Here is a 10,605-nt window from a genome sequence, read left to right on the forward strand (position 1 = left end):
TTAATCTGATGAAATTACCCTTTGATGAATTTGAAGTGATACTGGGAATGGACTGGTCATATCATTATCATGCTAACGTTGATTGTAGACTGAAGAGGGTAACATTGATCAGTTCAGAAGGATTGGAAGTTATAGTGTTCAGTGAAAGATAGAATCCATTGGCAAATGTAATCTCAGTGATGTCAGTAAAGAAGTTATTGCTACAACGATGTCGAGGTTTCATTATTAATGTTATGATACTAGAACCAAGAAAAAATGTGTACCAACAGACAATATCCAGATATTCACAACCAAGGACGGTCGTCATAATGCTAGACTAACTCGGGTGTCCTAGCCATTTTCCAAGCATCATACAAAAGCAAATCTTATGTCATTCTATATTGTTTAATTTCTACATGGAAATTGAGTTAACTTGTTTATTTTCACTTGCATTGAATACTTGAGGCTTATACGAACACAAAACACCTCAGTCCGAACACCCAAACCAATTAACAAAATTATCCAAAAATCACCATGGGTATCGATACTGTTCTAGCAGTATCGATACTGGACCCTTGGGTATCGATACTCACCTAAGTATCAATACCAAATTTTTCTTCGATGTTTTAAAAAAAATACCTTGGTATCGATACCCATATGGGGAGTATCAGTACTCTACCCTGGGTATCTATACTCCCATGAGTATCGATACCAAAATCCACTTCGATGTTTTTAAAAATACCTCAATATCGATACTGACCATCTGAGTATCGATGTTGGACCCCGAGTATCGATACTTCTTGAAGAGGTATCGATATTGCCCTTATAAATTACTTGGTTTTTTGCTTTCACGAAGAACAATATTAGTATTGTTCTTCCAATACTGATACTGACAAACATATGTGCTCTGTTTTAAACATGAAGTAATACCCAAAACTCACCCTTTCACTCCCTTAAGACTAGTAAACATTTTTAAAGTCTTATTTGATGTCTTAGAGGTCAAAAGGTATCAACTTTCATGCTTGTAACACATAAATACGAATTTTACCATGAATTTACTCTAGCATGTTTACATGAACAAAACATACCAAAATGCACATACCATGATCTATATGCAGTATGCACATACCAAAATACTGAGTGCGCTGGGAACTTGAAAATCTGCGAGGTGATGCAACCACATACAATGAACTTGATTGCGCGATTTGTCGGGTACCGGATCCCTCCTTTGAGCTGTAATATGCAAGCCTGTGCATATATTTTAACATGTTCCTCAGAGGCGTCGCGACTCAAATGTTTAAACGTTGTATCCAACCAATTTAATGATATTCGACCACCGTTGAAATTAGATGGGACACCTCTAAGATACTCCTCGCATAAAGAATGTCGGTCACCATCTGCCACCCCATAAATCACATCCCCTTCTGTTGGAAGCCCCAAATATATGGAAAAATCCTCCAACATAATACTACACTCTCCACACGGAAGATGAAATGTGTGTGTCTTTGGTCTCCACCTCTCAACCAATGGAGAAATAAGGTTGGATTCAAGGTTACAGTGCCCTTCATATTTCACTACGTAATCGAATCCAACCTCAGCTAAATATGACCATACACGAGTAGGTATCTCTAACTTAACGTTACTAATGAATGAATCTAATATACGATATCTCTCCTAATTTAATAAATAAGATACAAATTAAAATATAAATTAATACTAAAAATTAAATAATTAAAACATTCACAAAAATTAAAAGAACAACACAATTTAAAATTGTTATCGTATCGACAAAATGCCTCGAGATATGATTCCCATCTAAACATAGCAATCCACCTTCTATTTTATAACTACAAAAAGTAATAAAAAAATTTGTACAATAAAATTTAATAAAATAATACATTTTTAAATAACTATAATATAATAAAAATATTTTACCTTCTTAATAGAAAGATTGATCATAGGAAGAATGAAAGAATTTGAGTATGGTTTGAGGGTTGTGTTGAGTGTGGTCTTTATATGAAGAGGGGAGGGGGGAGACTGGTGATAATCAATGTGAGAGACAGACGGTTGGGGAATTAAAAGAAATGCACGGATCATGATCCATGCCTTCCGTACGTGTCAGAGTTCAGCAAAGGCGCGGATGACCATTTGTGTCTTTCCTTATGTGACGCCAGCTAGGATAGAACCCTGCAAAGGCACGACTGACGATCTGCGCTTTATTATCACCTCGCAAGAAAGGGTGCTAGATCAGTAATATTAGGGGAGAGGGTGTCTTACAGGTAATTATTAGATCAAAGGGTTATATTCCAGTAAAAATGCCGGCAAAGCAAGCTAAAATATGTTTGGTGGGGGGAGGAGGGGAAGATAGGGTTTCTTAAGTTGTAGAACAATAAGGAACTAATGAATTCTCCACCGACCCATTTTGACTTTCCCTAAACTTTCCTTTTTTTCATACTCTTTTAAAGTAGTGACCTTCGAAATTAAGCCCTTTGCAGATCAACCATAAATAGTTGTCTTACTTTTATACGAATTCATGCTACTCTCATTATTCAAAATTTTAATCTTGTAAAAGATTATTAGGATGAATTGAAATGGAAGAAATACCTATATTTAAAATAGTGAAAATAACTCAAAATTGGACTTTTTTATTTGAATATTTTATTTTCTATTGGAGTTCGTGTGTAGACCTTGTGAGTGATCTAATTTGTCTTGTTCAAATTTTTTAATTTATTTTATTTTGAACAGTTTGTACCATTTGCATTATTATTTTTCATAATTATGATTACTAACATGTTTTATTTTCAGTTAATTTAAAGAACTTGGGCGTTTTTCCCGAAAAATCACGGGTGACCGGTATATTTATCGATCTAACACCGGTCAGACTATATTTTCCGATCTAACACTCTTAGCAGTAAAGCACGCCCCCTGAACCGCGCTATATGTTGATTTGGCGCCACGTGGGGTAAGGCGCGCCCCCTGTACCGCTCTATATGCTGACATGGGATACACGTGGGTATGGCCCCTGGGGTGCGCCTTACGCCACGTAGAGGTATAGCGCCTTACCTTTAATTCTGAATTATATATAGCGCGGGCAGGGGCCGCGCCATACCTTTATATAATTATATAAGGCGCGGTGCAGGTACCGCGCCTTGTATAGCGACTTCGGCTATAAATACCCTTCTCCCCCGTTAAGTTCCTCACATCTCCTCACATCTCTCCTCTCAACTTATAAATTAATACAACAATTCCATCAACGAGTCAATAATTTTGGCAATCTTCTCATATATGATTTAGAAGTTCGTGTGATTTTTCGTTATAAAGTAATTTTGTTATAAATTTTTTTATTATACTTATTGTTTATTATGATTATTTGAAAAAATATTATACTAACTATTTTCAATTAATTTTTGTGTTTGTAAAATTAGAAAGCGGGAGCATACGTCAAAATAGTTTTGCGGTGCATGTAGTAATATAAAATTATATTATTTAAATTATTTACGTTGATGTGTAAAAATTTTATTGTGCAGGTAATAATACAAACTTACAATAAGTATTAAATGGTAAGTGATAACCAAATTACAATAACTGATATTAAATGATAATAAACAAAATTAACTGAAATACATTAAAAAAAGTCCAACAAATTTAACAAAATAAAGTAAGTATTAAATGAGAAATAATAAAAAATTACAATTAAAAAGTCCAATAAACTAAATACAAATATAATAAAAAATAAAATTTATCGATGCCTGCGACGCGAATGTGTTCCGCAGGGCGGTGGCTGTCGGTCTCGAGGAGGATTTCTTCGTATCACTGGTTGTGACTCCTCGCTGTCATCATCATCACCATCATCATCGTCGTCGTCGTCGTTGTCGTCATCGTCATCCTGAGTAGGTACATTAGGTTGGAGCTGATGACGATGAAGTACCTCCATAGAATAAGGACTCTGGAGGTGTATGACTGACTATCACACCGGCCTGCGAAAACTGGGAAAACTCATAAAACCAAGACATATCTGAGTGTGAAAACTGTACAGGAGGTGTCTGTGCTGCGGCCATGGGTGATGAGGCTGAACCCGCCAAATATCTAGCATATGAACCCCAAGTCGGATCTACAAAAATAGACCCATTATAGCCTCCAAGAGGGGTCATCTGTGACGGTGGCGGCGGTGGGGTCATAAAACCAGGTGAAGGCGGTGGCATATGGTAATAGAAAGGCGGTGGCGACATCATATATGGATGTGGTATGTAAGTCGCTGGATACGGTGGCTGCTGTGAAGGTCCTTCTGGTGCAGCTGATGATGAACCGGAAGTACATGATCTCTGTCCACGAGTCGGGGGATGATGGTGCTGTGTCGGTGAACGTCTCTATCGACGTCGCGGAAAGGTCTGCCCTCGTGCATCCTCGGGAAGCAGAAACAGTTTCTCGTTACTGTTGAACCACTCATACTAACCGTCATCAACCATCAAGAGGTCATCAAAAATGGGCTCTCTACGAGGAAGCCGATGTCGATCCTCCCATAACACGACCCACTCATGATGCCTCACCAGCCAATCTGTATCTGTCTTGCCGCGTCTATCTGTGCTATGCAACTCGTCCATATTGCGAGGTGCTTCCGGAATTGGTTGAAAACAACCAAATTGCCAGAGCACGCGATCAGTGGAGTGCCACTCGACGATCGCATAACAGATCAAGGGGACCATCGCCATCCAAACATCTGATGGTCCCCTCAACTCAGGTGGGATAACCGCCCTCACATCATCAGTAGAATATGACACCCATTCAAACTAAAACAAATATATATAATTGTTATCAAAATAATAATCTAATTATATAAATATAATCTAAAATCGATTTTTAAACATTAAAATTCATACATGTGTGTCAGCCTTCTGATCGATGAACACCCTAATTTTATCTAAATCATTAGGTAGCTCCTGATGATTTTTCCTATCAGTAGACTACCTTTTTGAGGAAAAAAATATTATACGTTGTATAAAATGAGTAATATACGAAATCAGTTTTACAATTACCTCAATAGTAGTGGAAATATGAATGGGTTCTTGACAACGGGACATAAATAGGGCAATCGATACCATGCCCAAGACTGCAGCAGCAGGAGACATCCGCCGATAGCATTACGCCTGTAGTTAGTGGCTCGACACATCTCTCTGTACAGGAAAGCCAAAACTGTCGAGCCCTAACTAAGTGATCCAACCAGATGAAAGTCTCTAAGGTGTCGCAACCACATGTTGTGAACTTGGTTGCGCGATTTGTCCGGCATCAACAATCTTCCTATCAGCTGTAGTATGCATGCCCGTGCATACATTTTAACTTCATCCTCATACGCGTCCTCGCTCAAATCACGAAAATTGGCATCTAACCAATTTAACGGTATTCGACCACCGTTAATATTTTCCGGGACACGTCCTAGATTATCCCGACACAAAGCAGTCCAAAAGCCCTGCACGATCCCCGATATCACATCTCCATCCACCAGAAGCCCCAGGTGCATAGAAACATCCTCAAGTGTAACGTGCACTCTCCGCACGGAAGATGGAATGTGTGGGTCTCTGGACTCCACCGCTCTACTAAGGCAGAAATCAGGTCTGGCTCTATCTTACAGTGACCCTGATATCTACCTATGTAACCGAATCCAACATCTACTAAATACGGCAAAACACGGCTATGTATCACTAACTTAAGATTCCTAATAAAAGGATGTAATACACGGTCCTTCTCCTAAAATTAAATAATTACAAAAATTAATTCTTAATCTAATAATCATGTATTAAATAAATCAACAAATTATTACTAATAATTTAAATTAAATTAAAACGTTAAAATGTTACCGTACCAGCAAAGTATCGAGATATATGATTTGCATCCAAGCGAAGTAGATTGTCTGCCATTTTATATCTGTAAAAAAATTAAATAAGTAAAATATTAAATAAATTAAATACAAAATATTAAAAATATAATAAAATATACCTTAGAAGAGATTATAAGAGTATTTGAGAGAAGTTGAGAGAAATTGAGAGAATTTGGTGTGATGAAAGTGATTAAGGATGGGGGTATTTATAGGGAGGATTGGGGTGTGAAGCGTCGGGGGTATGGGGGTAATTATGGGTATAGCGCGGGGCAGGGGGCGCCCCTTCCTGACGCGTCTCAGATTCACAGGTAAGGAGCGGCCCCTGCCCCGCGCCTTATGTGTAATTACACACCTACCCCGCGTTTTATAAACGTGTATCCATGTTAGCATAAGGCACGCTTCAGGGGGCGCGTCTTACCCCACGTGGCGCCAAATGATATCTTGTTAATTATTTGTAATAGGAGGATATCCTTCACATAATTTCTCTTTTAATTTTTTGGAAAAAAAAAAACTAAGATGATATTATTTTATTGCAGTAGTTAACGAGGTGATCTCCTAACTTACTAAAATAGTAGTTTGTTACAAACGGATTGATTTAAGTAAAAATCAGCTTGATATCGTTTAAGTAAGATCTCATGTTCGAGTTCTAGTGTATGCAGAAAATCCTCATTGGGATACTCACCCACTAAAACCAGGTGTGTGACGTGGATCAATCAAGATTACTCAGGGCAAAACCTTGATACTGGGGGACCAAAAAAATAGTAGTTAGTTAATTAATCGTTGTAAGAGAACATACTTCACAAAATCAGGCGAATATGTTTTAAATTGTTTTTTCAAAAATCAATGAAAAATATTTTGGTTTCAAGAGTGTTCAACTCATCATTTAAATTTATATTCGTTCAAGAGATCAAAAATTAAATTCAAATTCATATTTGAAACTTTTTAAAAATTAGGACAATATATGATTTTAATACTGTACTAGTTTTTAAGAGGGTTCATCCAATGTCTCCCCTTTCTTTCGATCAAAATCGAGCATCCTAATACGTTTTGTCACATTGAATAAAATGACATCTAGGTAAGAGTACCTTTAATAAGATGCTCTAAGTTAAATGTACCTTTATTTTATGTGACCAAAATAAATATCATTTTTAATCAAAATAAATAAATACAATTTTGTAACTACATTTTTATCATTCTCATAATTAATTTTTAAATAAATATTATTTCCATAAAATTCTCTTGAGTATGTGTTTAAAAAAAAAAAAGAAAATTATGAAATTTTGGCTTAAATCGTATGAAATATATAATTAGATCTTTTTGAATATGAGATCAATTATCATACAATATTTTTTATTTATTTTTAATTGTAAAGACATCAAGGTTACATTAAGCTCTCATGTAAGGGGGTCATAGCAATCACGATTAAGCAGATCCAAGATAGACACTGGATAATAAAAAAATATTAATTTTATCTTACTATTAACAGGTATCCGAATATCATGGGTCGGGACACAAACTAACATTTTAGTACACAAAAATTCTAAGTATCCGATGAATACCCGGTTTTGAACACCTCTAATCCATTCCCGTTAATTAGCCGTCACAACTGCAAAAAAAAAAAAAAAAATCGCTTTTTGTTATAGTCTACAACTCCTCTAACACGACATATTGGTCCACATCTATCCAATTCTTTGACTCAATCTTTGCCCTTTATTACTATTCACACTTTGAAAATTGCTTCACTTATCATGTAAGAAGAAGAAGAAGCAAGTCCTCTTCCAGAAATAAGATTTCGAATAAAAATAAGTGTTTAAATTATAGTAATTTTTATTTAGACATTTAAATATTCTTTTTATCAATTCAAGTATTTAACGTTTTAGATGTTAAATTTTTCGAATATAATAAATATTATATTCCAACATTAAATGATATATGTCACGTTCAAATAATTTTAAAATTTTATTTTTTTTGCAAAATGTAATCCTTACAAATTTAATAAAGGTGAGTCGTGTTATTTAAGGGGCGATAATGGTCCCGACACTAAAAGTGTAACATTAGAATCATGGATTCACAAAAAATAATTTAAACACCTAATTAGAAAAAGTGTATAATTTAGACACTCATTTTTACGTTAATCTTAAAAATTTACTAGTCAAAAACAAAGGATCCATGGCATGGAAAACATGGAATGGAATGGAACCTGATTTCCTTTGTTTGAATATAAAATCTAATAGCAGTTCAACCAAAGCTAAATATTTTACAGAGAAATGAACCAACCGCACTAAATATCCATCTCTGGAGATTGAAAGTGTTTGTTGAATTGGAAATGTTCTGACTAGGAGGATTCGAGGATGAGATTGGTGGTTTGTGCAGTGGAGAGGGAATGGTTATGATCGCCTTCGTAGGTGACAATTAGCATCGATGGATCATCTAAGGCTCTTTCCACATGCTTGCGTGCCGGACATCCTCTTACGCTGCTGCACTTGTAGTAGCCCCTGCAAATGCGTTGTTCATGTTGGAGAATTTCCAGCAACAACGAAAATAAGTGTTGAGATTGTGCTGAATTTTAATGAAAATATATACCTTGGATGAGGAGATCCCTTGATTGGTTTTTGACCGTACTTCCTCCATGAGTAATCGTCCGGTGGAATATCAGCCATCTTCAGACTTATTGCTGGAATCCTTGCTACCCTTTTCGATCTCAGTTTTCTGGGAAATTAAATAATTAAGAAACTCAACATGAGAACTGGTTTTTAAGAACCTGGAAACTGAAAGAGAAATTAATGGAATATTCAGTACCTTTTCTTGGAGCAATGGCAGGGACCGGAGGACACACTACACTTGCCGGAACCCAAGTTATCGGAGTTATTACACTTCCTCTTGAAAGAAGAAGAAGAAGACAAAGGAGGCTTCCCGACCGAGGAAACCTGAGAAAGATTAGTAATTTGAAACGGTGATGAGAATGAAGATAGCTGCTTGCTATCAGTATCTCCGGTCAAAGATGACATAAACGAATTCCCAGCGGAAGAATACGAAAAATTAATGGTTTTGGAAGAATCATTCCTCTCTAAAACCCCGCTTTTCACCTTCAAAAAATCATTATGATAACTAGTAGCCGGTGGCGGAATCTGCTGGATCGGCGTTGCATAATAAACCTTAGCTTCTTGCTCTTGGTTTTGGTTAACGGGTTGTGCTAAAGGGGCTCGTCTGAAACGTGCGTGGCCGGTCCTGGTTCGACCAAGAAGAGAGATAACTCTCTTGAACTTTGTAACGGTAACGTCGGCTGCTGCTTCCAAATCAATGGAGATGTTGAGATAGAAGAAGATTGATACTTGCCTTGATTATTATTTTGGTGGTTTTGTTGAGTTTGAGAAAGTAATCTGATGAGTTTTTCGACGCTTTCGAGGCCAGAAGCGGCTTCATGGACGGCGTTTTCTTCCATTTTGGCGGCCACGTAGTTGCCGTTCCTATAATTGGTCATGAACTCCACCGCCATGTCCTCTAAAAAAAACATTCAGAAGAAGAGAAAAAGTGGAGGAGATTAGGAGAGAAGGGTTGTTGATACTTTAATAAAGGCAACACTGGTCTTTGGTCAATATGATGCCATCGACTATGGAGCCTGATTGCCCTGTTAGGTTACTGACATGTCATTTTAACATTTGCCCTCCAATATTGGTATTAACAACAATATCCAACCACCTTCAAAATTAAAATTATTTCATACCCTGATAAGTGCATATCTACTTAACGGAAAATATTTCAGTGATTTAGATAAAAGGCTGAGGAAAAATATGTTCTAAAGTAGTGATGGATTTAAAAATAATTTTAAGAGTAAATATATATATATATATATAAAGTATAAATTACGTTACTTTAGTCATTTAAAGAATAATTGTTATTTGTAGAGGTTTTATATTTGAACACTAATAACCACATCAGAGTATTTTAGTATTTATTATCAAATGATTAAGAGTTTTTAAAACATATACTATCACTTATATACATCATAGATTAATAAAAGATATATATGATTATAATAAATATTTTATATAAAATAAATATTAATAAATTTTTAAAATAGTATAATTAATAAAATAATTAATTAATTTAATGAAAATTTAAATTTTATGATACGCATAAAAAATGCATGATCCATCACTGCTCTAAAGCTGTTATCACTTTGACAGTTAACTCTGTCGTATACACGTCTTTGGTCTTTTAAAGGCCTCGACACCGTATGATACTGGCCATATTTTTTTCAAAGGTTAATCAGTGTGTAACTCGGGACATAAATAAAAGTTTAATGGTCCTGTTTTACGCAGATGAGGTTTGGTCTGCTGTCAAAGGATGGAACTGCTAAAGGATTTAGGTTTTGATTGATTCCCAACTTTATTTTTATCAAAAATATTACCACATTATAGGTCTGACATTACAATGTTTGTCTTATACTATCTATATGACAAACATTTATTAATCCTTAAAGTAAATAAGCCATCGAATATGAACCAATTTCGGCCTATAAACTTATGGAAGACTCTTTATAAAATTATTCCAAAAGTAATTTGTATGTAGTCTGCCAAGTGTTTTTGACGATATGTATTGATGAATCCGGGGGAGCTTTTATTCTGGATAAACAAATCTCCGACAATGTTATACTTGCTTATGAGCAGCTACCTCATTCACTAAAGATAAAAAAAACGTCCCTAAGAGGGTGTTTGGATCAAGGAATGTGGGATTCCTATCCATGAGAATGA

The 10,605-nt window shown here is 35.7% G+C and overlaps 1 pseudogene; it reads right to left on the reverse strand.

The window, feature by feature from the left end:
• Positions 1-7,959: 7,959 nt before the first annotated feature.
• LOC120139338 lies at positions 7,960-9,403 on the reverse strand (annotated as a pseudogene).
• Between the last annotated feature and the right edge of the window lie 1,202 nt (positions 9,404-10,605).

Source organism: Hibiscus syriacus, unplaced genomic scaffold (assembly GCF_006381635.1).
Source record: "Hibiscus syriacus cultivar Baekdansim isolate YM2019G1 unplaced genomic scaffold, ASM638163v2 tig00110744_pilon, whole genome shotgun sequence".
NCBI lineage: Eukaryota > Viridiplantae > Streptophyta > Magnoliopsida > Malvales > Malvaceae > Hibiscus > Hibiscus syriacus.